Genomic DNA, 26710 nt, shown 5'->3' with positions numbered 1-26710 from the left:
GAAAGAAAATGCCTAACTCATTCACAAATACAACCCTTATCCTCACAACAACATTGGTTATGTCCCGCAGCAGTACTGACCCGTGACCATGTATGCACAGCTGCTTCCAACAAAACAGCAATCTTGTGTTAGTAACTCTAAAGCTGTGAGTGCCAATTCTGCATCAATCTCATGCTTCTGCAGAAATATTTCCCAAAATGACAAGGAGGCCAATACGGGGACCCGTGACCTTGCCATTATTAGCACCACGCTCTAACCAAATGAGCTAAACAGCCAGCTGAGAGTTTTGTTTCTGACTCAAGCATAAGCAGGAGGCCAGTTGTAGAGGGATGTTTTCTTCCCTTGGAAAAAAAATGCCTAACTCATTCACAAATACAACCCTTATCCTCACAACAACATTGGTTATGTCCGCAGCAGTACTGACCCGTGACTATGTATGCACAGCTGCTTCCAACAAAACAGCAATCTTGTGTTAGTAACTCTAAAGCTGTGAGTGCCAATTCTGCATCAATCTCATGCTTCTGCAGAAATATTTCCCAAAATGACAAAGTGGCCAATACGGGGATCGAACCCGTGACCTTGGCGTTATTAGCACCACGCTCTAACCAACTGAGCTAACCGGCCAGCTGAGAGTCTTATTATCTTGGAAAAAAATGCCTAACTCATTCACACATAAAACCCTTATCCTCACAACAACCTAAAGAAAAACTACATGTGATCTGAAGGAAATTCATGAATATGACAATTATCTTCAAACTGACTTGTAGCCTGCATCACATTTAAGTAGAACTGGGACAAAGAAGGTTAAATGCATCTCATTGGTCATTTCCCACAGCAGTACTGACCTGTGACCATTTATGGACTGCTGCTTCCAACAAAACAGCAAACTAGTCATAGTAAATCTAAAGCTGTGGGTGGGAATTCTGCATCAATCTAATGCTTCTGCAGACATTTTTCCCAAATTGACAAAGTGGCCAATACTGGGATCAAATTCGCTAACTTGGCGTGATTAGCACCATGCTCAGTCAGAAAAAGTATGCTTCTGACTGGAGCATAGGAGGGAGGCCAGTTGCAGGGGGGAGTTTTCTTTCCTTGAAAGAAAATGCCTAACTCATTCACAAATACAACCCTTATCCTCACAATAACATTGGTTATGTCCGCAGCAGTACTGACCCGTGACTATGTATGCACAGCTGCTTCCAACAAAACAGCAATCTTGTGTTAGTAACTCTAAAGCTGTGAGTGCCAATTCTGCATCAATCTCATCCTTCTGCAGAAATATTTCCCAAAATGACAAAGTGGCCAATACGGGGATCGAACCCGTGACCTTGGCATTATTAGCACCACGCTCTAACCAACTGAGCTAACCGGCCAGCTGAGAGGAACATTTCTGACTGGACCATAAGAGGGAGGCCAGTTGCAGGGGGAATTTTTCTTCCCTTGGAAAAAAAATGCCTAACTCATTCACACATAAAACCCTTATCCTCACAACAACCTAAAGAAAAACTACATGTGATCTGAAGGAAATTCATGAATATGACAATTATCTTCAAACTGACTTGTAGCCTGCATCACATTTAAGTAGAACTGGGACAAAGAAGGTTAAATGCATCTCATTGGTCATTTCCCACAGCAGTACTGACCTGTGACCATTTATGGACTGCTGCTTCCAACAAAACAGCAAACTAGTCATAGTAAATCTAAAGCTGTGGGTGGGAATTCTGCATCAATCTAATGCTTCTGCAGACATTTTTCCCAAATTGACAAAGTGGCCAATACTGGGATCAAATTCGCTAACTTGGCGTGATTAGCACCATGCTCAGTCAGAAAAAGCATGCTTCTGACTGGAGCATAGGAGGGAGGCCTGTTGCAGGGGGGAGTTTTCTTTCCTTGAAAGAAAATGCCTAACTCATTCACAAATACAACCCTTATCCTCACAACAACATTGGTTATGTCCGCAGCAGTACTGACCCGTGACTATGTATGCACAGCTGCTTCCAACAAAACAGCAATCTTGTGTTAGTAACTCTAAAGCTGTGAGTGCCAATTGTGCATCAATCTCATCCTTCTGCAGAAATATTTCCCAAAATGTCAAAGTGGCCAATACGGGGATCGAACCCGTGACCTTGGCGTTATTAGCACCACGCTCTAACCAACTGAGCTAACCGGCCAGCTGAGAGGCATATTTCTGACTGGACCATAAGAGGGAGGCCAGTTGCAGGGGGATTTTTTCTTCCCTTGGAAAAAACATGCCTAACTCATTCACACATAAAACCCTTATCCTCACAACAACCTAAAGAAAAACTACATGTGATCTGAAGGAAATTCATGAATATGACAATTATCTTCAAACTGACTTGTAGCCTGCATCACATTTAAGTAGAACTGGGACAAAGAAGGTTAAATGCATCTCATTGGTCATTTCCCACAGCAGTACTGACCTGTGACCATTTATGGACTGCTGCTTCCAACAAAACAGCAAACTAGTCATAGTAAATCTAAAGCTGTGGGTGGGAATTCTGCATCAATCACATGCTTCTGCAGAAATATTTCCCAAATTGACAAAGTGGCCAATACTGGAATCAAATTCGCTAACTTGGCTTGATTAGCACCATGCTCAGTCAGAAAAAGTATGCCTTCTGACTGGAGCATAGGAGGGAGGCCAGTTGCAGGGGGGAGTTTTCTTCCTTTGAAAGAAAATGCCTAACTCATTCACAAATACAACCCTTATCCTCACAACAACATTGGTTATGTCCGCAGCAGTACTGACCCGTGACTATGTATGCACAGCTGCTTCCAACAAAACAGCAATCTTGTGTTAGTAACTCTAAAGCTGTGAGTGCCAATTCTGCATCAATCTCATCCTTCTGCAGAAATATTTCCCAAAATGACAAAGTGGCCAATACGGGGATCGAACCCGTGACCTTGGCGTTATTAGCACCACGCTCTAACCAACTGAGCTAACCGGCCAGCTGAGAGGCAAATTTCTAACTGGAGCATAAGAGGGAGGCCAGTTGCAGGGGGATTTTTTCTTCCCTTGGAAAAAAAATGCCTAACTCATTCACACATAAAACCCTTATCCTCACAACAACCTAAAGAAAAACTACATGTGATCTGAAGGAAATTCACGAATATGACAATTATCTTCAAACTGACTTGTAGCCTGCATCACATTTAAGTAGAACTGGGACAAAGAAGGTTAAATGCATCTCATTGGTCATTTCCCACAGCAGTACTGACCTGTGACCATTTATGGACTGCTGCTTCCAACAAAACAGGAAACTAGTCATAGTAAATCTAAAGCTGTGGGTGGGAATTCTGCATCAATCTCATGCTTCTGCAGAAATACTTCCCAAATTGACAAAGTGGCCAATACTGGGATCAAATTCGCTAACTTGGCGTGATTAGCACCATGCTCAGTCAGAAAAAGTATGCCTTCTGACTGGAGCATAGGAGGGAGGCCAGTTGCAGGGGGGAGTTTTCTTCCCTTGAAAGAAAATGCCTAACTCATTCACAAATACAACCCTTATCCTCACAACAACATTAGTTATGTCCGCAGCAGTACTGACCCGTGACTATGTATGCACAGCTGCTTCCAACAAAACAGCAATCTTGTGTTAGTAACTCTAAAGCTGTGAGTGCCAATTGTGCATCAATCTCATCCTTCTGCAGAAATATTTCCCAAAATGACAAAGTGGCCAATATGACCTTGACATTATTAACACCACGCTCTAACCAACTGAGCTAACCGGCCAGCTGTGAGGAATATTTCTGACTGGAGCATAAGAGGGAGGCCAGTTGCAGGGGGACTTTTTCTTCCCTTGGAAAAAAAATACCTAACTCATTCACACATAAAACCCTTATCCTCACAACAACCTAAAGAAAAACTACATGTGATCTGAAGGAAATTCACGAATATGACAATTATCTTCAAACTGACTTGTAGCCTGCATCACATTTAAGTAGAACTGGGACAAAGAAGGTTAAATGCATCTCATTGGTCATTTCCCACAGCAGTACTAACCTGTGACCATTTATGGACTGCTGTTTCCAACAAAACAGCAAACTAGTCATAGTAAATATAAAGCTGTGGGTGGGAATTCTGCATCAATCTCATGCTTCTGCAGAAATATTTCCCAAATTGACAAAGTGGCCAATACTGGGATAAAATTCGCTAACTTAGCGTGATTAGCACCATGCTCAGTCAGAAAAAGTAAGCCTTCTGAGTGGAGCATAGGAGGGAGGCCAGTTGCAGGGGGGAGCTTTCTTCCCTTGAAAGAAAATGCCTAACTCATTCACAAATACAACCCTTATCCTCACAACAACATTGGTTATGTCCCGCAGCAGTACTGACCCGTGACCATGTATGCACAGCTGCTACCAACAAAACAGCAATCTTGTGTTAGTAACTCTAAAGCTGTGAGTGCCAATTCTGCATCAATCTCATGCTTCTGCAGAAATATTTCCCAAAATGACAAAGTGGCCAATACGGGGATCGAACCCGTGACCTTGGCATTATTAGCACCACGCTCTAACCAACTGAGCTAACCGACCAGCTGAGAGTCCTGTTTCTGACTGGAGCATAAGAGGGAGGCCAGTTGCAGGGGGATTTTTTCTCCCCTTGCAAAAAAAATGCCTAAGTCTTTCACACATAAAACCCTTATCCTCACAACAACCTAAAGAAAAACTACATGTGATCTGAAGGAAATTCATGAATTTGACAATTACCTTCAAACTGACGTGTAGCCTGCATCACATTTAAGTAGAACTGGGACAAAGAAGGTTAAATGCATCTCATTGGTCATTTCCCACAGCAGTACTGACCTGTGACCATTTATGGACTGCTGCTTCCAACAAAACAGCAAACTAGTCATAGTAAATCTAAAGCTGTGGGTGGGACTCCTGCATCAATCTCATGCTTCTGCAGAAATATTTCCCAAATTGACAAAGTGGCCAATACTGGGATCAAATCCGCTAACTTGGCGTGATTAGCACCATGCTCAGTCAGAAAAAGTATGCCTTCTGACTGGAGCATAGGAGGGAGGCCAGTTGCAGGGGGGAGTTTTCTTCCCTTGAAAGAAAATGCCTAACTCATTCACAAATACAACCCTTATCCTCACAACAACATTGGTTATGTCCCGCAGCAGTACTGACCCGTGACCATGTATGCACAGCTGCTTCCACCAAAACAGCAATCTTGTGTTAGTAACTCTAAAGCTGTGAGTGCCAATTCTGCATCAATCTCATGCTTCTGCAGAAATATTTCCCAAAATGACAAAGTGGCCAATACGGGGATCGAACCCGTGACCTTGGCGTTATTAGCACCACGCTCTAACCAACTGAGCTAACCGGCCAGCTGAGAGTCTGTTTCCCTTGGAAAAAAATGCCTAACTCATTCACACATAAAACCCTTATCCTCACAACAACCTAAAGAAAAACTACATGTGATCTGAAGGAAATTCATGAATATGACAATTATCTTCAAACTGACTTGTAGCCTGCATCACATTTAAGTAGAACTGGGACAAAGAAGGTTAAATGCATCTCATTGGTCATTTCCCACAGCAGTACTGACCTGTGACCATTTATGGACTGCTGCTTCCAACAAAACAGCAAACTAGTCATAGTAAATCTAAAGCTGTGGGTGGGAATTCTGCATCAATCTCATGCTTCTGCAGAAATATTTCCCAAATTGACAAAGTGGCCAATACTGGGATCAAATCCGCTAACTTGGCGTGATTAGCACCATGCTCAGTCAGAAAAAGTATGGTTTCTGACTGGAGCATAGGAGGGAGGCCAGTTGCAGGGGGGAGTTTTCTTCCCTTGAAAGAAAATGCCTAACTCATTCACAAATACATCCCTTATCCTCACAACAACATTGGTTATGTCCCGCAGCAGTACTGACCCGTGACCATGTATGCACAGCTGCTTCCAACAAAACAGCAATCTTGTGTTAGTAACTCTAAAGCTGTGAGTGCCAATTCTGCATCAATCTCATGCTTCTGCAGAAATATTTCCCAAAATGACAAGGAGGCCAATACGGGGACCCGTGACCTTGCCATTATTAGCACCACGCTCTAACCAAATGAGCTAAACAGCCAGCTGAGAGTTTTGTTTCTGACTCAAGCATAAGCAGGAGGCCAGTTGTAGGGGGATGTTTTCTTCCCTTGGAAAAAAAATGGCTAACTCATTCACAAATACAACCCTTATCCTCACAACAACATTGGTTATGTCCGCAGCAGTACTGACCCGTGACTATGTATGCACAGCTGCTTCCAACAAAACAGCAATCTTGTGTTAGTAACTCTAAAGCTGTGAGTGCCAATTCTGCATCAATCTCATGCTTCTGCAGAAATATTTCCCAAATTGACAAAGTGGCCAATACTGGGATCAAATCCGCTAACTTGGCGTGATTAGCACCATGCTCAGTCAGAAAAAGTATGCCTTCTGACTGGAGCATAGGAGGGAGGCCAGTTGCAGGGGGGAGTTTTCTTCCCTTGAAAGAAAATGCCTAACTCATTCACAAATACATCCCTTATCCTCACAACAACATTGGTTATGTCCCGCAGCAGTACTGACCCGTGACCATGTATGCACAGCTGCTTCCAACAAAACAGCAATCTTGTGTTAGTAACTCTAAAGCTGTGAGTGCCAATTCTGCATCAATCTCATGCTTCTGCAGAAATATTTCCCAAAATGACAAGGAGGCCAATACGGGGACCCGTGACCTTGCCATTATTAGCACCACGCTCTAACCAAATGAGCTAAACAGCCAGCTGAGAGTTTTGTTTCTGACTCAAGCATAAGCAGGAGGCCAGTTGTAGGGGGATGTTTTCTTCCCTTGGAAAAAAAATGGCTAACTCATTCACAAATACAACCCTTATCCTCACAACAACATTGGTTATGTCCGCAGCAGTACTGACCCGTGACTATGTATGCACAGCTGCTTCCAACAAAACAGCAATCTTGTGTTAGTAACTCTAAAGCTGTGAGTGCCAATTCTGCATCAATCTCATGCTTCTGCAGAAATATTTCCCAAAATGACAAAGTGGCCAATACGGGGATCGAACCCGTGACCTTGGCATTATTAGCACCACGCTCTAACCAACTGAGCTAACCGGCCAGCTGAGAGTCTTATTATCTTGGAAAAAAATGCCTAACTCATTCACACATAAAACCCTTATCCTCACAACAACCTAAAGAAAAACTACATGTGATCTGAAGGAAATTCATGAATATGACAATTATCTTCAAACTGACTTGTAGCCTGCATCACATTTAAGTAGAACTGGGACAAAGAAGGTTAAATGCATCTCATTGGTCATTTTCCACAGCAGTACTGACCTGTGACCATTTATGGACTGCTGCTTCCAACAAAACAGCAAACTAGTCATAGTAAATCTAAAGCTGTGGGTGGGAATTCTGCATCAATCTAATGCTTCTGCAGACATTTTTCCCAAATTGACAAAGTGGCCAATACTGGGATCAAATTCGCTAACTTGGCGTGATTAGCACCATGCTCAGTCAGAAAAAGTATGCTTCTGACTGGAGCATAGGAGGGAGGCCAGTTGCAGGGGGGAGTTTTCTTTCCTTGAAAGAAAATGCCTAACTCATTCACAAATACAACCCTTATCCTCACAACAACATTGGTTATGTCCGCAGCAGTACTGACCCGTGACTATGTATGCACAGCTGCTTCCAACAAAACAGCAATCTTGTGTTAGTAACTCTAAAGCTGTGAGTGCCAATTCTGCATCAATCTCATCCTTCTGCAGAAATATTTCCCAAAATGACAAAGTGGCCAATACGGGGATCGAACCAGTGACCTTGGCATTATTAGCACCACGCTCTAACCAACTGAGCTAACCGGCCAGCTGAGAGGAACATTTCTGACTGGACCATAAGAGGGAGGCCAGTTGCAGGGGGAATTTTTCTTCCCTTGGAAAAAAAATGCCTAACTCATTCACACATAAAACCCTTATCCTCACAACAACCTAAAGAAAAACTACATGTGATCTGAAGGAAATTCATGAATATGACAATTATCTTCAAACTGACTTGTAGCCTGCATCACATTTAAGTAGAACTGGGACAAAGAAGGTTAAATGCATCTCATTGGTCATTTCCCACAGCAGTACTGACCTGTGACCATTTATGGACTGCTGCTTCCAACAAAACAGCAAACTAGTCATAGTAAATCTAAAGCTGTGGGTGGGAATTCTGCATCAATCACATGCTTCTGCAGAAATATTTCCCAAATTGACAAAGTGGCCAATACTGGGATCAAATTCGCTAACTTGGCTTGATTAGCACCATGCTCAGTCAGAAAAAGTATGCCTTCTGACTGGAGCATAGGAGGGAGGCCAGTTGCAGGGGGGAGTTTTCTTCCTTTGAAAGAAAATGCCTAACTCATTCACAAATACAACCCTTATCCTCACAACAACATTGGTTATGTCCGCAGCAGTACTGACCCGTGACTATGTATGCACAGCTGCTTCCAACAAAACAGCAATCTTGTGTTAGTAACTCTAAAGCTGTGAGTGCCAATTCTGCATCAATCTCATCCTTCTGCAGAAATATTTCCCAAAATGACAAAGTGGCCAATACGGGGATCGAACCCGTGACCTTGGCATTATTAGCACCACGCTCTAACCAACTGAGCTAACCGGCCAGCTGAGAAGAACATTTCTGACTGGACCATAAGAGGGAGGCCAGTTGCAGGGGGATTTGTTCTTCCCTTGGAAAAAAAATGCCTAACTCATTCACACATAAAACCCTTATCCTCACAACAACCTAAAGAAAAACTACATGTGATCTGAAGGAAATTCATGAATATGACAATTATCTTCAAACTGACTTGTAGCCTGCATCACATTTAAGTAGAACTGGGACAAAGAAGGTTAAATGCATCTCATTGGTCATTTCCCACAGCAGTACTGACCTGTGACCATTTATGGACTGCTGCTTCCAACAAAACAGCAAACTAGTCATAGTAAATCTAAAGCTGTGGGTGGGAATTCTGCATCAATCTAATGCTTCTGCAGACATTTTTCCCAAATTGACAAAGTGGCCAATACTGGGATCAAATTCGCTAACTTGGCGTGATTAGCACCATGCTCAGTCAGAAAAAGTATGCTTCTGACTGGAGCATAGGAGGGAGGCCAGTTGCAGGGGGGAGTTTTCTTTCCTTGAAAGAAAATGCCTAACTCATTCACAAATACAACCCTTATCCTCACAACAACATTGGTTATGTCCGCAGCAGTACTGACCCGTGACTATGTATGCACAGCTGCTTCCAACAAAACAGCAATCTTGTGTTAGTAACTCTAAAGCTGTGAGTGCCAATTCTGCATCAATCTCATCCTTCTGCAGAAATATTTCCCAAAATGACAAAGTGGCCAATACGGGGATCGAACCAGTGACCTTGGCATTATTAGCACCACGCTCTAACCAACTGAGCTAACCAGCCAGCTGAGAGGAACATTTCTGACTGGACCATAAGAGGGAGGCCAGTTGCAGGGGGAATTTTTCTTCCCTTGGAAAAAAAATGCCTAACTCATTCACACATAAAACCCTTATCCTCACAACAACCTAAAGAAAAACTACATGTGATCTGAAGGAAATTCATGAATATGACAATTATCTTCAAACTGACTTGTAGCCTGCATCACATTTAAGTAGAACTGGGACAAAGAAGGTTAAATGCATCTCATTGGTCATTTCCCACAGCAGTACTGACCTGTGACCATTTATGGACTGCTGCTTCCAACAAAACAGGAAACTAGTCATAGTAAATCTAAAGCTGTGGGTGGGAATTCTGCATCAATCTCATGCTTCTGCAGAAATACTTCCCAAATTGACAAAGTGGCCAATACTGGGATCAAATTCGCTAACTTGGCGTGATTAGCACCATGCTCAGTCAGAAAAAGTATGCCTTCTGACTGGAGCATAGGAGGGAGGCCAGTTGCAGGGGGGAGTTTTCTTCCCTTGAAAGAAAATGCCTAACTCATTCACAAATACAACCCTTATCCTCACAACAACATTAGTTATGTCCGCAGCAGTACTGACCCGTGACTATGTATGCACAGCTGCTTCCAACAAAACAGCAATCTTGTGTTAGTAACTCTAAAGCTGTGAGTGCCAATTGTGCATCAATCTCATCCTTCTGCAGAAATATTTCCCAAAATGACAAAGTGGCCAATATGACCTTGACATTATTAACACCACGCTCTAACCAACTGAGCTAACCGGCCAGCTGTGAGGAATATTTCTGACTGGAGCATAAGAGGGAGGCCAGTTGCAGGGGGACTTTTTCTTCCCTTGGAAAAAAAATACCTAACTCATTCACACATAAAACCCTTATCCTCACAACAACCTAAAGAAAAACTACATGTGATCTGAAGGAAATTCACGAATATGACAATTATCTTCAAACTGACTTGTAGCCTGCATCACATTTAAGTAGAACTGGGACAAAGAAGGTTAAATGCATCTCATTGGTCATTTCCCACAGCAGTACTGACCTGTGACCATTTATGGACTGCTGTTTCCAACAAAACAGCAAACTAGTCATAGTAAATATAAAGCTGTGGGTGGGAATTCTGCATCAATCTCATGCTTCTGCAGAAATATTTCCCAAATTGACAAAGTGGCCAATACTGGGATAAAATTCGCTAACTTAGCGTGATTAGCACCATGCTCAGTCAGAAAAAGTAAGCCTTCTGAGTGGAGCATAGGAGGGAGGCCAGTTGCAGGGGGGAGCTTTCTTCCCTTGAAAGAAAATGCCTAACTCATTCACAAATACAACCCTTATCCTCACAACAACATTGGTTATGTCCCGCAGCAGTACTGACCCGTGACCATGTATGCACAGCTGCTACCAACAAAACAGCAATCTTGTGTTAGTAACTCTAAAGCTGTGAGTGCCAATTCTGCATCAATCTCATGCTTCTGCAGAAATATTTCCCAAAATGACAAAGTGGCCAATACGGGGATCGAACCCGTGACCTTGGCATTATTAGCACCACGCTCTAACCAACTGAGCTAACTGACCAGCTGAGAGTCCTGTTTCTGACTGGAGCATAAGAGGGAGGCCAGTTGCAGGGGGATTTTTTCTCCCCTTGCAAAAAAAATGCCTAAGTCTTTCACACATAAAACCCTTATCCTCACAACAACCTAAAGAAAAACTACATGTGATCTGAAGGAAATTCATGAATTTGACAATTACCTTCAAACTGACGTGTAGCCTGCATCACATTTAAGTAGAACTGGGACAAAGAAGGTTAAATGCATCTCATTGGTCATTTCCCACAGCAGTACTGACCTGTGACCATTTATGGACTGCTGCTTCCAACAAAACAGCAAACTAGTCATAGTAAATCTAAAGCTGTGGGTGGGACTCCTGCATCAATCTCATGCTTCTGCAGAAATATTTCCCAAATTGACAAAGTGGCCAATACTGGGATCAAATCCGCTAACTTGGCGTGATTAGCACCATGCTCAGTCAGAAAAAGTATGCCTTCTGACTGGAGCATAGGAGGGAGGCCAGTTGCAGGGGGGAGTTTTCTTCCCTTGAAAGAAAATGCCTAACTCATTCACAAATACAACCCTTATCCTCACAACAACATTGGTTATGTCCCGCAGCAGTACTGACCCGTGACCATGTATGCACAGCTGCTTCCACCAAAACAGCAATCTTGTGTTAGTAACTCTAAAGCTGTGAGTGCCAATTCTGCATCAATCTCATGCTTCTGCAGAAATATTTCCCAAAATGACAAAGTGGCCAATACGGGGATCGAACCCGTGACCTTGGCGTTATTAGCACCACGCTCTAACCAACTGAGCTAACCGGCCAGCTGAGAGTCTGTTTCCCTTGGAAAAAAATGCCTAACTCATTCACACATAAAACCCTTATCCTCACAACAACCTAAAGAAAAACTACATGTGATCTGAAGGAAATTCATGAATATGACAATTATCTTCAAACTGACTTGTAGCCTGCATCACATTTAAGTAGAACTGGGACAAAGAAGGTTAAATGCATCTCATTGGTCATTTCCCACAGCAGTACTGACCTGTGACCATTTATGGACTGCTGCTTCCAACAAAACAGCAAACTAGTCATAGTAAATCTAAAGCTGTGGGTGGGAATTCTGCATCAATCTCATGCTTCTGCAGAAATATTTCCCAAATTGACAAAGTGGCCAATACTGGGATCAAATCCGCTAACTTGGCATGATTAGCACCATGCTCAGTCAGAAAAAGTATGCCTTCTGACTGGAGCATAGGAGGGAGGCCAGTTGCAGGGGGGAGTTTTCTTCCCTTGAAAGAAAATGCCTAACTCATTCACAAATACAACCCTTATCCTCACAACAACATTGGTTATGTCCCGCAGCAGTACTGACCCGTGACCATGTATGCACAGCTGCTTCCAACAAAACAGCAATCTTGTGTTAGTAACTCTAAAGCTGTGAGTGCCAATTCTGCATCAATCTCATGCTTCTGCAGAAATATTTCCCAAAATGACAAGGAGGCCAATACGGGGACCCGTGACCTTGCCATTATTAGCACCACGCTCTAACCAAATGAGCTAAACAGCCAGCTGAGAGTTTTGTTTCTGACTCAAGCATAAGCAGGAGGCCAGTTGTAGAGGGATGTTTTCTTCCCTTGGAAAAAAAATGCCTAACTCATTCACAAATACAACCCTTATCCTCACAACAACATTGGTTATGTCCGCAGCAGTACTGACCCGTGACTATGTATGCACAGCTGCTTCCAACAAAACAGCAATCTTGTGTTAGTAACTCTAAAGCTGTGAGTGCCAATTCTGCATCAATCTCATGCTTCTGCAGAAATATTTCCCAAAATGACAAAGTGGCCAATACGGGGATCGAACCCGTGACCTTGGCGTTATTAGCACCACGCTCTAACCAACTGAGCTAACGGGCCAGCAGATAATCTTATTATTTTGGAAAAAAATGTCTAACTCATTCACACATAAAACCCTTATCCTCACAACAACCTAAAGAAAAACTACATGTGATCTGAAGGAAATTCATGAATATGACAATTATCTTCAAACTGACTTGTAGCCTGCATCACATTTAAGTAGAACTGGGACAAAGAAGGTTAAATGCATCTCATTGGTCATTTCCCACAGCAGTACTGACCTGTGACCATTTATGGACTGCTGCTTCCAACAAAACAGCAAACTAGTCATAGTAAATCTAAAGCTGTGGGTGGGAATTCTGCATCAATCTAATGCTTCTGCAGACATTTTTCCCAAATTGACAAAGTGGCCAATACTGGGATCAAATTCGCTAACTTGGCGTGATTAGCACCATGCTCAGTCAGAAAAAGTATGCTTCTGACTGGAGCATAGGAGGGAGGCCAGTTGCAGGGGGGAGTTTTCTTTCCTTGAAAGAAAATGCCTAACTCATTCACAAATACAACCCTTATCCTCACAATAACATTGGTTATGTCCGCAGCAGTACTGACCCGTGACTATGTATGCACAGCTGCTTCCAACAAAACAGCAATCTTGTGTTAGTAACTCTAAAGCTGTGAGTGCCAATTCTGCATCAATCTCATCCTTCTGCAGAAATATTTCCCAAAATGACAAAGTGGCCAATACGGGGATCGAACCCGTGACCTTGGCATTATTAGCACCACGCTCTAACCAACTGAGCTAACCGGCCAGCTGAGAGGAACATTTCTGACTGGACCATAAGAGGGAGGCCAGTTGCAGGGGGAATTTTTCTTCCCTTGGAAAAAAAATGCCTAACTCATTCACACATAAAACCCTTATCCTCACAACAACCTAAAGAAAAACTACATGTGATCTGAAGGAAATTCATGAATATGACAATTATCTTCAAACTGACTTGTAGCCTGCATCACATTTAAGTAGAACTGGGACAAAGAAGGTTAAATGCATCTCATTGGTCATTTCCCACAGCAGTACTGACCTGTGACCATTTATGGACTGCTGCTTCCAACAAAACAGCAAACTAGTCATAGTAAATCTAAAGCTGTGGGTGGGAATTCTGCATCAATCTAATGCTTCTGCAGACATTTTTCCCAAATTGACAAAGTGGCCAATACTGGGATCAAATTCGCTAACTTGGCGTGATTAGCACCATGCTCAGTCAGAAAAAGCATGCTTCTGACTGGAGCATAGGAGGGAGGCCTGTTGCAGGGGGGAGTTTTCTTTCCTTGAAAGAAAATGCCTAACTCATTCACAAATACAACCCTTATCCTCACAACAACATTGGTTATGTCCGCAGCAGTACTGACCCGTGACTATGTATGCACAGCTGCTTCCAACAAAACAGCAATCTTGTGTTAGTAACTCTAAAGCTGTGAGTGCCAATTGTGCATCAATCTCATCCTTCTGCAGAAATATTTCCCAAAATGTCAAAGTGGCCAATACGGGGATCGAACCCGTGACCTTGGCGTTATTAGCACCACGCTCTAACCAACTGAGCTAACCGGCCAGCTGAGAGGCATATTTCTGACTGGACCATAAGAGGGAGGCCAGTTGCAGGGGGATTTTTTCTTCCCTTGGAAAAAACATGCCTAACTCATTCACACATAAAACCCTTATCCTCACAACAACCTAAAGAAAAACTACATGTGATCTGAAGGAAATTCATGAATATGACAATTATCTTCAAACTGACTTGTAGCCTGCATCACATTTAAGTAGAACTGGGACAAAGAAGGTTAAATGCATCTCATTGGTCATTTCCCACAGCAGTACTGACCTGTGACCATTTATGGACTGCTGCTTCCAACAAAACAGCAAACTAGTCATAGTAAATCTAAAGCTGTGGGTGGGAATTCTGCATCAATCACATGCTTCTGCAGAAATATTTCCCAAATTGACAAAGTGGCCAATACTGGAATCAAATTCGCTAACTTGGCTTGATTAGCACCATGCTCAGTCAGAAAAAGTATGCCTTCTGACTGGAGCATAGGAGGGAGGCCAGTTGCAGGGGGGAGTTTTCTTCCTTTGAAAGAAAATGCCTAACTCATTCACAAATACAACCCTTATCCTCACAACAACATTGGTTATGTCCGCAGCAGTACTGACCCGTGACTATGTATGCACAGCTGCTTCCAACAAAACAGCAATCTTGTGTTAGTAACTCTAAAGCTGTGAGTGCCAATTCTGCATCAATCTCATCCTTCTGCAGAAATATTTCCCAAAATGACAAAGTGGCCAATACGGGGATCGAACCCGTGACCTTGGCGTTATTAGCACCACGCTCTAACCAACTGAGCTAACCGGCCAGCTGAGAGGCAAATTTCTAACTGGAGCATAAGAGGGAGGCCAGTTGCAGGGGGATTTTTTCTTCCCTTGGAAAAAAAATGCCTAACTCATTCACACATAAAACCCTTATCCTCACAACAACCTAAAGAAAAACTACATGTGATCTGAAGGAAATTCACGAATATGACAATTATCTTCAAACTGACTTGTAGCCTGCATCACATTTAAGTAGAACTGGGACAAAGAAGGTTAAATGCATCTCATTGGTCATTTCCCACAGCAGTACTGACCTGTGACCATTTATGGACTGCTGCTTCCAACAAAACAGGAAACTAGTCATAGTAAATCTAAAGCTGTGGGTGGGAATTCTGCATCAATCTCATGCTTCTGCAGAAATACTTCCCAAATTGACAAAGTGGCCAATACTGGGATCAAATTCGCTAACTTGGCGTGATTAGCACCATGCTCAGTCAGAAAAAGTATGCCTTCTGACTGGAGCATAGGAGGGAGGCCAGTTGCAGGGGGGAGTTTTCTTCCCTTGAAAGAAAATGCCTAACTCATTCACAAATACAACCCTTATCCTCACAACAACATTAGTTATGTCCGCAGCAGTACTGACCCGTGACTATGTATGCACAGCTGCTTCCAACAAAACAGCAATCTTGTGTTAGTAACTCTAAAGCTGTGAGTGCCAATTGTGCATCAATCTCATCCTTCTGCAGAAATATTTCCCAAAATGACAAAGTGGCCAATATGACCTTGACATTATTAACACCACGCTCTAACCAACTGAGCTAACCGGCCAGCTGTGAGGAATATTTCTGACTGGAGCATAAGAGGGAGGCCAGTTGCAGGGGGACTTTTTCTTCCCTTGGAAAAAAAATACCTAACTCATTCACACATAAAACCCTTATCCTCACAACAACCTAAAGAAAAACTACATGTGATCTGAAGGAAATTCACGAATATGACAATTATCTTCAAACTGACTTGTAGCCTGCATCACATTTAAGTAGAACTGGGACAAAGAAGGTTAAATGCATCTCATTGGTCATTTCCCACAGCAGTACTAACCTGTGACCATTTATGGACTGCTGTTTCCAACAAAACAGCAAACTAGTCATAGTAAATATAAAGCTGTGGGTGGGAATTCTGCATCAATCTCATGCTTCTGCAGAAATATTTCCCAAATTGACAAAGTGGCCAATACTGGGATAAAATTCGCTAACTTAGCGTGATTAGCACCATGCTCAGTCAGAAAAAGTAAGCCTTCTGAGTGGAGCATAGGAGGGAGGCCAGTTGCAGGGGGGAGCTTTCTTCCCTTGAAAGAAAATGCCTAACTCATTCACAAATACAACCCTTATCCTCACAACAACATTGGTTATGTCCCGCAGCAGTACTGACCCGTGACCATGTATGCACAGCTGCTACCAACAAAACAGCAATCTTGTGTTAGTAACTCTAAAGCTGTGAGTGCCAATTCTGCATCAATCTCATGCTTCTGCAGAAATATTTCCCAAAATGACAAAGTGGCCAATACGGGGATCGAACCCGTGACCTTGGCATTATTAGCACCACGCTCTAACCAACTGAGCTAACCGACCAGCTGAGAGTCCTGTTTCTGACTGGAGCATAAGAGGGAGGCCAGTTGCAGGGGGATTTTTTCTCCCCTTGCAAAAAAAATGCCTAAGTCTTTCACACATAAAACCCTTATCCTCACAACAACCTAAAGAAAAACTACATGTGATCTGAAGGAAATTCATGAATTTGACAATTACCTTCAAACTGACGTGTAGCCTGCATCACATTTAAGTAGAACTGGGACAAAGAAGGTTAAATGCATCTCATTGGTCATTTCCCACAGCAGTACTGACCTGTGACCATTTATGGACTGCTGCTTCCAACAAAACAGCAAACTAGTCATAGTAAATCTAAAGCTGTGGGTGGGACTCCTGCATCAATCTCATGCTTCTGCAGAAATATTTCCCAAATTGACAAAGTGGCCAATACTGGGATCAAATCCGCTAACTTGGCGTGATTAGCACCATGCTCAGTCAGAAAAAGTATGCCTTCTGACTGGAGCATAGGAGGGAGGCCAGTTGCAGGGGGGAGTTTTCTTCCCTTGAAAGAAAATGCCTAACTCATTCACAAATACAACCCTTATCCTCACAACAACATTGGTTATGTCCCGCAGCAGTACTGACCCGTGACCATGTATGCACAGCTGCTTCCACCAAAACAGCAATCTTGTGTTAGTAACTCTAAAGCTGTGAGTGCCAATTCTGCATCAATCTCATGCTTCTGCAGAAATATTTCCCAAAATGACAAAGTGGCCAATACGGGGATCGAACCCGTGACCTTGGCGTTATTAGCACCACGCTCTAACCAACTGAGCTAACCGGCCAGCTGAGAGTCTGTTTCCCTTGGAAAAAAATGCCTAACTCATTCACACATAAAACCCTTATCCTCACAACAACCTAAAGAAAAACTACATGTGATCTGAAGGAAATTCATGAATATGACAATTATCTTCAAACTGACTTGTAGCCTGCATCACATTTAAGTAGAACTGGGACAAAGAAGGTTAAATGCATCTCATTGGTCATTTCCCACAGCAGTACTGACCTGTGACCATTTATGGACTGCTGCTTCCAACAAAACAGCAAACTAGTCATAGTAAATCTAAAGCTGTGGGTGGGAATTCTGCATCAATCTCATGCTTCTGCAGAAATATTTCCCAAATTGACAAAGTGGCCAATACTGGGATCAAATCCGCTAACTTGGCGTGATTAGCACCATGCTCAGTCAGAAAAAGTATGGTTTCTGACTGGAGCATAGGAGGGAGGCCAGTTGCAGGGGGGAGTTTTCTTCCCTTGAAAGAAAATGCCTAACTCATTCACAAATACATCCCTTATCCTCACAACAACATTGGTTATGTCCCGCAGCAGTACTGACCCGTGACCATGTATGCACAGCTGCTTCCAACAAAACAGCAATCTTGTGTTAGTAACTCTAAAGCTGTGAGTGCCAATTCTGCATCAATCTCATGCTTCTGCAGAAATATTTCCCAAAATGACAAGGAGGCCAATACGGGGACCCGTGACCTTGCCATTATTAGCACCACGCTCTAACCAAATGAGCTAAACAGCCAGCTGAGAGTTTTGTTTCTGACTCAAGCATAAGCAGGAGGCCAGTTGTAGGGGGATGTTTTCTTCCCTTGGAAAAAAAATGGCTAACTCATTCACAAATACAACCCTTATCCTCACAACAACATTGGTTATGTCCGCAGCAGTACTGACCCGTGACTATGTATGCACAGCTGCTTCCAACAAAACAGCAATCTTGTGTTAGTAACTCTAAAGCTGTGAGTGCCAATTCTGCATCAATCTCATGCTTCTGCAGAAATATTTCCCAAATTGACAAAGTGGCCAATACTGGGATCAAATCCGCTAACTTGGCGTGATTAGCACCATGCTCAGTCAGAAAAAGTATGCCTTCTGACTGGAGCATAGGAGGGAGGCCAGTTGCAGGGGGGAGTTTTCTTCCCTTGAAAGAAAATGCCTAACTCATTCACAAATACATCCCTTATCCTCACAACAACATTGGTTATGTCCCGCAGCAGTACTGACCCGTGACCATGTATGCACAGCTGCTTCCAACAAAACAGCAATCTTGTGTTAGTAACTCTAAAGCTGTGAGTGCCAATTCTGCATCAATCTCATGCTTCTGCAGAAATATTTCCCAAAATGACAAGGAGGCCAATACGGGGACCCGTGACCTTGCCATTATTAGCACCACGCTCTAACCAAATGAGCTAAACAGCCAGCTGAGAGTTTTGTTTCTGACTCAAGCATAAGCAGGAGGCCAGTTGTAGGGGGATGTTTTCTTCCCTTGGAAAAAAAATGGCTAACTCATTCACAAATACAACCCTTATCCTCACAACAACATTGGTTATGTCCGCAGCAGTACTGACCCGTGACTATGTATGCACAGCTGCTTCCAACAAAACAGCAATCTTGTGTTAGTAACTCTAAAGCTGTGAGTGCCAATTCTGCATCAATCTCATGCTTCTGCAGAAATATTTCCCAAAATGACAAAGTGGCCAATACGGGGATCGAACCCGTGACCTTGGCATTATTAGCACCACGCTCTAACCAACTGAGCTAACCGGCCAGCTGAGAGTCTTATTATCTTGGAAAAAAATGCCTAACTCATTCACACATAAAACCCTTATCCTCACAACAACCTAAAGAAAAACTACATGTGATCTGAAGGAAATTCATGAATATGACAATTATCTTCAAACTGACTTGTAGCCTGCATCACATTTAAGTAGAACTGGGACAAAGAAGGTTAAATGCATCTCATTGGTCATTTTCCACAGCAGTACTGACCTGTGACCATTTATGGACTGCTGCTTCCAACAAAACAGCAAACTAGTCATAGTAAATCTAAAGCTGTGGGTGGGAATTCTGCATCAATCTAATGCTTCTGCAGACATTTTTCCCAAATTGACAAAGTGGCCAATACTGGGATCAAATTCGCTAACTTGGCGTGATTAGCACCATGCTCAGTCAGAAAAAGTATGCTTCTGACTGGAGCATAGGAGGGAGGCCAGTTGCAGGGGGGAGTTTTCTTTCCTTGAAAGAAAATGCCTAACTCATTCACAAATACAACCCTTATCCTCACAACAACATTGGTTATGTCCGCAGCAGTACTGACCCGTGACTATGTATGCACAGCTGCTTCCAACAAAACAGCAATCTTGTGTTAGTAACTCTAAAGCTGTGAGTGCCAATTCTGCATCAATCTCATCCTTCTGCAGAAATATTTCCCAAAATGACAAAGTGGCCAATACGGGGATCGAACCAGTGACCTTGGCATTATTAGCACCACGCTCTAACCAACTGAGCTAACCGGCCAGCTGAGAGGAACATTTCTGACTGGACCATAAGAGGGAGGCCAGTTGCAGGGGGAATTTTTCTTCCCTTGGAAAAAAAATGCCTAACTCATTCACACATAAAACCCTTATCCTCACAACAACCTAAAGAAAAACTACATGTGATCTGAAGGAAATTCATGAATATGACAATTATCTTCAAACTGACTTGTAGCCTGCATCACATTTAAGTAGAACTGGGACAAAGAAGGTTAAATGCATCTCATTGGTCATTTCCCACAGCAGTACTGACCTGTGACCATTTATGGACTGCTGCTTCCAACAAAACAGCAAACTAGTCATAGTAAATCTAAAGCTGTGGGTGGGAATTCTGCATCAATCACATGCTTCTGCAGAAATATTTCCCAAATTGACAAAGTGGCCAATACTGGGATCAAATTCGCTAACTTGGCTTGATTAGCACCATGCTCAGTCAGAAAAAGTATGCCTTCTGACTGGAGCATAGGAGGGAGGCCAGTTGCAGGGGGGAGTTTTCTTCCTTTGAAAGAAAATGCCTAACTCATTCACAAATACAACCCTTATCCTCACAACAACATTGGTTATGTCCGCAGCAGTACTGACCCGTGACTATGTATGCACAGCTGCTTCCAACAAAACAGCAATCTTGTGTTAGTAACTCTAAAGCTGTGAGTGCCAATTCTGCATCAATCTCATCCTTCTGCAGAAATATTTCCCAAAATGACAAAGTGGCCAATACGGGGATCGAACCCGTGACCTTGGCATTATTAGCACCACGCTCTAACCAACTGAGCTAACCGGCCAGCTGAGAAGAACATTTCTGACTGGACCATAAGAGGGAGGCCAGTTGCAGGGGGATTTGTTCTTCCCTTGGAAAAAAAATGCCTAACTCATTCACACATAAAACCCTTATCCTCACAACAACCTAAAGAAAAACTACATGTGATCTGAAGGAAATTCATGAATATGACAATTATCTTCAAACTGACTTGTAGCCTGCATCACATTTAAGTAGAACTGGGACAAAGAAGGTTAAATGCATCTCATTGGTCATTTCCCACAGCAGTACTGACCTGTGACCATTTATGGACTGCTGCTTCCAACAAAACAGCAAACTAGTCATAGTAAATCTAAAGCTGTGGGTGGGAATTCTGCATCAATCTAATGCTTCTGCAGACATTTTTCCCAAATTGACAAAGTGGCCAATACTGGGATCAAATTCGCTAACTTGGCGTGATTAGCACCATGCTCAGTCAGAAAAAGTATGCTTCTGACTGGAGCATAGGAGGGAGGCCAGTTGCAGGGGGGAGTTTTCTTTCCTTGAAAGAAAATGCCTAACTCATTCACAAATACAACCCTTATCCTCACAACAACATTGGTTATGTCCGCAGCAGTACTGACCCGTGACTATGTATGCACAGCTGCTTCCAACAAAACAGCAATCTTGTGTTAGTAACTCTAAAGCTGTGAGTGCCAATTCTGCATCAATCTCATCCTTCTGCAGAAATATTTCCCAAAATGACAAAGTGGCCAATACGGGGATCGAACCAGTGACCTTGGCATTATTAGCACCACGCTCTAACCAACTGAGCTAACCAGCCAGCTGAGAGGAACATTTCTGACTGGACCATAAGAGGGAGGCCAGTTGCAGGGGGAATTTTTCTTCCCTTGGAAAAAAAATGCCTAACTCATTCACACATAAAACCCTTATCCTCACAACAACCTAAAGAAAAACTACATGTGATCTGAAGGAAATTCATGAATATGACAATTATCTTCAAACTGACTTGTAGCCTGCATCACATTTAAGTAGAACTGGGACAAAGAAGGTTAAATGCATCTCATTGGTCATTTCCCACAGCAGTACTGACCTGTGACCATTTATGGACTGCTGCTTCCAACAAAACAGCAAACTAGTCATAGTAAATCTAAAGCTGTGGGTGGGAATTCTGCATCAATCTAATGCTTCTGCAGACATTTTTCCCAAATTGACAAAGTGGCCAATACTGGGATCAAATTCGCTAACTTGGCGTGATTAGCACCATGCTCAGTCAGAAAAAGCATGCTTCTGACTGGAGCATAGGAGGGAGGCCAGTTGCAGGGGGGAGTTTTCTTTCCTTGAAAGAAAATGCCTAACTCATTCACAAATACAACCCTTATCCTCACAACAACATTGGTTATGTCCGCAGCAGTACTGACCCGTGACTATGTATGCACAGCTGCTTCCAACAAAACAGCAATCTTGTGTTAGTAACTCTAAAGCTGTGAGTGCCAATTGTGCATCAATCTCATCCTTCTGCAGAAATATTTCCCAAAATGTCAAAGTGGCCAATACGGGGATCGAACCCGTGACCTTGGCGTTATTAGCACCACGCGCTAACCATCTGAGCTAACCGGCCAGCTGAGAGGCATATTTCTGACTGGACCATAAGAGGGAGGCCAGTTGCAGGGGGATTTTTTCTTCCCTTGGAAAAAAAATGCCTAACTCATTCACACATAAAACCCTTATCCTCACAACAACCTAAAGAAAAACTACATGTGATCTGAAGGAAATTCATGAATATGACAATTATCTTCAAACTGACTTGTAGCCTGCATCACATTTAAGTAGAACTGGGACAAAGAAGGTTAAATGCATCTCATTGGTCATTTCCCACAGCAGTACTGACCTGTGACCATTTATGGACTGCTGCTTCCAACAAAACAGCAAACTAGTCATAGTAAATCTAAAGCTGTGGGTGGGAATTCTGCATCAATCACATGCTTCTGCAGAAATATTTCCCAAATTGACAAAGTGGCCAATACTGGGATCAAATTCGCTAACTTGGCTTGATTAGCACCATGCTCAGTCAGAAAAAGTATGCCTTCTGACTGGAGCATAGGAGGGAGGCCAGTTGCAGGGGGGAGTTTTCTTCCCTTGAAAGAAAATGCCTAACTCATTCACAAATACAACCCTTATCCTCACAACAACATTGGTTATGTCCCGCAGCAGTACTGACCCGTGACCATGTATGCACAGCTGCTTCCACCAAAACAGCAATCTTGTGTTAGTAACTCTAAAGCTGTGAGTGCCAATTCTGCATCAATCTCATGCTTCTGCAGAAATATTTCCCAAAATGACAAAGTGGCCAATACGGGGATCGAACCCGTGACCTTGGCGTTATTAGCACCACGCTCTAACCAACTGAGCTAACCGGCCAGCTGAGAGTCTTATTATCTTGGAAAAAAATGCCTAACTCATTCACACATAAAACCCTTATCCTCACAACAACCTAAAGAAAAACTACATGTGATCTGAAGGAAATTCATGAATATGACAATTATCTTCAAACTGACTTGTAGCCTGCATCACATTTAAGTAGAACTGGGACAAAGAAGGTTAAATGCATCTCATTGGTCATTTCCCACAGCAGTACTGACCTGTGACCATTTATGGACTGCTGCTTCCAACAAAACAGCAAACTAGTCATAGTAAATCTAAAGCTGTGGGTGGGAATTCTGCATCAATCTAATGCTTCTGCAGACATTTTTCCCAAATTGACAAAGTGGCCAATACTGGGATCAAATTCGCTAACTTGGCGTGATTAGCACCATGCTCAGTCAGAAAAAGTATGCTTCTGACTGGAGCATAGGAGGGAGGCCAGTTGCAGGGGGGAGTTTTCTTTCCTTGAAAGAAAATGCCTAACTCATTCACAAATACAACCCTTATCCTCACAATAACATTGGTTATGTCCGCAGCAGTACTGACCCGTGACTATGTATGCACAGCTGCTTCCAACAAAACAGCAATCTTGTGTTAGTAACTCTAAAGCTGTGAGTGCCAATTCTGCATCAATCTCATCCTTCTGCAGAAATATTTCCCAAAATGACAAAGTGGCCAATACGGGGATCGAACCCGTGACCTTGGCATTATTAGCACCACGCTCTAACCAACTGAGCTAACCGGCCAGCTGAGAGGAACATTTCTGACTGGACCATAAGAGGGAGGCCAGTTGCAGGGGGAATTTTTCTTCCCTTGGAAAAAAAATGCCTAACTCATTCACACATAAAACCCTTATCCTCACAACAACCTAAAGAAAAACTACATGTGATCTGAAGGAAATTCATGAATATGACAATTATCTTCAAACTGACTTGTAGCCTGCATCACATTTAAGTAGAACTGGGACAAAGAAGGTTAAATGCATCTCATTGGTCATTTCCCACAGCAGTACTGACCTGTGACCATTTATGGACTGCTGCTTCCAACAAAACAGCAAACTAGTCATAGTAAATCTAAAGCTGTGGGTGGGAATTCTGCATCAATCTCATGCTTCTGCAGAAATATTTCCCAAATTGACAAAGTGGCCAATACTGGGATCAAATCCGCTAACTTGGCATGATTAGCACCATGCTCAGTCAGAAAAAGTATGCCTTCTGACTGGAGCATAGGAGGGAGGCCAGTTGCAGGGGGGAGTTTTCTTCCCTTGAAAGAAAATGCCTAACTCATTCACAAATACAACCCTTATCCTCACAACAACATTGGTTATGTCCCGCAGCAGTACTGACCCGTGACCATGTATGCACAGCTGCTTCCAACAAAACAGCAATCTTGTGTTAGTAACTCTAAAGCTGTGAGTGCCAATTCTGCATCAATCTCATGCTTCTGCAGAAATATTTCCCAAAATGACAAGGAGGCCAATACGGGGACCCGTGACCTTGCCATTATTAGCACCACGCTCTAACCAAATGAGCTAAACAGCCAGCTGAGAGTTTTGTTTCTGACTCAAGCATAAGCAGGAGGCCAGTTGTAGGGGGATGTTTTCTTCCCTTGGAAAAAAAATGCCTAACTCATTCACAAATACAACCCTTATCCTCACAACAACATTGGTTATGTCCGCAGCAGTACTGACCCGTGACTATGTATGCACAGCTGCTTCCAACAAAACAGCAATCTTGTGTTAGTAACTCTAAAGCTGTGAGTGCCAATTCTGCATCAATCTCATGCTTCTGCAGAAATATTTCCCAAAATGACAAAGTGGCCAATACGGGGATCGAACCCGTGACCTTGGCGTTATTAGCACCACGCTCTAACCAACTGAGCTAACCGGCCAGCTGAGAGTCTTATTATCTTGGAAAAAAATGCCTAACTCATTCACACATAAAACCCTTATCCTCACAACAACCTAAAGAAAAACTACATGTGATCTGAAGGAAATTCATGAATATGACAATTATCTTCAAACTGACTTGTAGCCTGCATCACATTTAAGTAGAACTGGGACAAAGAAGGTTAAATGCATCTCATTGGTCATTTCCCACAGCAGTACTGACCTGTGACCATTTATGGACTGCTGCTTCCAACAAAACAGCAAACTAGTCATAGTAAATCTAAAGCTGTGGGTGGGAATTCTGCATCAATCTAATGCTTCTGCAGACATTTTTCCCAAATTGACAAAGTGGCCAATACTGGGATCAAATTCGCTAACTTGGCGTGATTAGCACCATGCTCAGTCAGAAAAAGTATGCTTCTGACTGGAGCATAGGAGGGAGGCCAGTTGCAGGGGGGAGTTTTCTTTCCTTGAAAGAAAATGCCTAACTCATTCACAAATACAACCCTTATCCTCACAATAACATTGGTTATGTCCGCAGCAGTACTGACCCGTGACTATGTATGCACAGCTGCTTCCAACAAAACAGCAATCTTGTGTTAGTAACTCTAAAGCTGTGAGTGCCAATTCTGCATCAATCTCATCCTTCTGCAGAAATATTTCCCAAAATGACAAAGTGGCCAATACGGGGATCGAACCCGTGACCTTGGCATTATTAGCACCACGCTCTAACCAACTGAGCTAACCGGCCAGCTGAGAGGAACATTTCTGACTGGACCATAAGAGGGAGGCCAGTTGCAGGGGGAATTTTTCTTCCCTTGGAAAAAAAATGCCTAACTCATTCACACATAAAACCCTTATCCTCACAACAACCTAAAGAAAAACTACATGTGATCTGAAGGAAATTCATGAATATGACAATTATCTTCAAACTGACTTGTAGCCTGCATCACATTTAAGTAGAACTGGGACAAAGAAGGTTAAATGCATCTCATTGGTCATTTCCACAGCAGTACTGACCTGTGACCATTTATGGACTGCTGCTTCCAACAAAACAGCAAACTAGTCATAGTAAATCTAAAGCTGTGGGTGGGAATTCTGCATCAATCTAATGCTTCTGCAGACATTTTTCCCAAATTGACAAAGTGGCCAATACTGGGATCAAATTCGCTAACTTGGCGTGATTAGCACCATGCTCAGTCAGAAAAAGCATGCTTCTGACTGGAGCATAGGAGGGAGGCCTGTTGCAGGGGGGAGTTTTCTTTCCTTGAAAGAAAATGCCTAACTCATTCACAAATACAACCCTTATCCTCACAACAACATTGGTTATGTCCGCAGCAGTACTGACCCGTGACTATGTATGCACAGCTGCTTCCAACAAAACAGCAATCTTGTGTTAGTAACTCTAAAGCTGTGAGTGCCAATTGT

General features: G+C 42.8%; 22 non-coding genes across 22 annotated transcripts; all 22 read right to left on the bottom strand.

Annotated features, from left to right (window-relative positions):
* Positions 1–550: 550 nt before the first annotated feature.
* On the bottom strand, positions 551–624 carry TRNAI-AAU (transfer RNA isoleucine (anticodon AAU)). The gene has a single exon. It is a non-coding gene; the product is annotated as a tRNA-Ile (tRNA).
* Positions 625–1299: 675 nt separating this feature from the next.
* Positions 1300–1373, bottom strand: TRNAI-AAU (transfer RNA isoleucine (anticodon AAU)). Its single transcript has one exon. It is a non-coding gene; the product is annotated as a tRNA-Ile (tRNA).
* A 724-nt stretch (positions 1374–2097) lies between these two features.
* TRNAI-AAU (transfer RNA isoleucine (anticodon AAU)) lies at positions 2098–2171 on the bottom strand. Its single transcript has one exon. It is a non-coding gene; the product is annotated as a tRNA-Ile (tRNA).
* A 725-nt stretch (positions 2172–2896) lies between these two features.
* TRNAI-AAU (transfer RNA isoleucine (anticodon AAU)) lies at positions 2897–2970 on the bottom strand. The gene has a single exon. It is a non-coding gene; the product is annotated as a tRNA-Ile (tRNA).
* A 1510-nt stretch (positions 2971–4480) lies between these two features.
* On the bottom strand, positions 4481–4554 carry TRNAI-AAU (transfer RNA isoleucine (anticodon AAU)). Its single transcript has one exon. It is a non-coding gene; the product is annotated as a tRNA-Ile (tRNA).
* Positions 4555–5280: 726 nt separating this feature from the next.
* TRNAI-AAU (transfer RNA isoleucine (anticodon AAU)) lies at positions 5281–5354 on the bottom strand. Its single transcript has one exon. It is a non-coding gene; the product is annotated as a tRNA-Ile (tRNA).
* Positions 5355–7049: 1695 nt separating this feature from the next.
* Positions 7050–7123, bottom strand: TRNAI-AAU (transfer RNA isoleucine (anticodon AAU)). The gene has a single exon. It is a non-coding gene; the product is annotated as a tRNA-Ile (tRNA).
* Positions 7124–8597: 1474 nt separating this feature from the next.
* Positions 8598–8671, bottom strand: TRNAI-AAU (transfer RNA isoleucine (anticodon AAU)). The gene has a single exon. It is a non-coding gene; the product is annotated as a tRNA-Ile (tRNA).
* A 2308-nt stretch (positions 8672–10979) lies between these two features.
* On the bottom strand, positions 10980–11053 carry TRNAI-AAU (transfer RNA isoleucine (anticodon AAU)). The gene has a single exon. It is a non-coding gene; the product is annotated as a tRNA-Ile (tRNA).
* Positions 11054–11779: 726 nt separating this feature from the next.
* Positions 11780–11853, bottom strand: TRNAI-AAU (transfer RNA isoleucine (anticodon AAU)). Its single transcript has one exon. It is a non-coding gene; the product is annotated as a tRNA-Ile (tRNA).
* Positions 11854–12874: 1021 nt separating this feature from the next.
* On the bottom strand, positions 12875–12948 carry TRNAI-AAU (transfer RNA isoleucine (anticodon AAU)). The gene has a single exon. It is a non-coding gene; the product is annotated as a tRNA-Ile (tRNA).
* Positions 12949–13623: 675 nt separating this feature from the next.
* TRNAI-AAU (transfer RNA isoleucine (anticodon AAU)) lies at positions 13624–13697 on the bottom strand. The gene has a single exon. It is a non-coding gene; the product is annotated as a tRNA-Ile (tRNA).
* A 724-nt stretch (positions 13698–14421) lies between these two features.
* Positions 14422–14495, bottom strand: TRNAI-AAU (transfer RNA isoleucine (anticodon AAU)). The gene has a single exon. It is a non-coding gene; the product is annotated as a tRNA-Ile (tRNA).
* Positions 14496–15220: 725 nt separating this feature from the next.
* TRNAI-AAU (transfer RNA isoleucine (anticodon AAU)) lies at positions 15221–15294 on the bottom strand. The gene has a single exon. It is a non-coding gene; the product is annotated as a tRNA-Ile (tRNA).
* Positions 15295–16804: 1510 nt separating this feature from the next.
* Positions 16805–16878, bottom strand: TRNAI-AAU (transfer RNA isoleucine (anticodon AAU)). Its single transcript has one exon. It is a non-coding gene; the product is annotated as a tRNA-Ile (tRNA).
* A 726-nt stretch (positions 16879–17604) lies between these two features.
* Positions 17605–17678, bottom strand: TRNAI-AAU (transfer RNA isoleucine (anticodon AAU)). Its single transcript has one exon. It is a non-coding gene; the product is annotated as a tRNA-Ile (tRNA).
* Positions 17679–19373: 1695 nt separating this feature from the next.
* TRNAI-AAU (transfer RNA isoleucine (anticodon AAU)) lies at positions 19374–19447 on the bottom strand. Its single transcript has one exon. It is a non-coding gene; the product is annotated as a tRNA-Ile (tRNA).
* Positions 19448–20921: 1474 nt separating this feature from the next.
* Positions 20922–20995, bottom strand: TRNAI-AAU (transfer RNA isoleucine (anticodon AAU)). The gene has a single exon. It is a non-coding gene; the product is annotated as a tRNA-Ile (tRNA).
* Positions 20996–23317: 2322 nt separating this feature from the next.
* On the bottom strand, positions 23318–23391 carry TRNAI-AAU (transfer RNA isoleucine (anticodon AAU)). The gene has a single exon. It is a non-coding gene; the product is annotated as a tRNA-Ile (tRNA).
* Positions 23392–24066: 675 nt separating this feature from the next.
* On the bottom strand, positions 24067–24140 carry TRNAI-AAU (transfer RNA isoleucine (anticodon AAU)). Its single transcript has one exon. It is a non-coding gene; the product is annotated as a tRNA-Ile (tRNA).
* A 1070-nt stretch (positions 24141–25210) lies between these two features.
* On the bottom strand, positions 25211–25284 carry TRNAI-AAU (transfer RNA isoleucine (anticodon AAU)). Its single transcript has one exon. It is a non-coding gene; the product is annotated as a tRNA-Ile (tRNA).
* Positions 25285–25959: 675 nt separating this feature from the next.
* TRNAI-AAU (transfer RNA isoleucine (anticodon AAU)) lies at positions 25960–26033 on the bottom strand. The gene has a single exon. It is a non-coding gene; the product is annotated as a tRNA-Ile (tRNA).
* Between the last annotated feature and the right edge of the window lie 677 nt (positions 26034–26710).

The sequence above is a fragment of the Ambystoma mexicanum genome, chromosome 1p (genome assembly GCF_040938575.1).
Source record: "Ambystoma mexicanum isolate Mex_15411 chromosome 1p, UKY_AmexF1_1, whole genome shotgun sequence".
NCBI lineage: Eukaryota > Metazoa > Chordata > Amphibia > Caudata > Ambystomatidae > Ambystoma > Ambystoma mexicanum.
The sequence above is the reverse complement of the archived record's forward strand: the minus strand, read 5'-3'. Positions and strand labels throughout refer to the sequence as shown.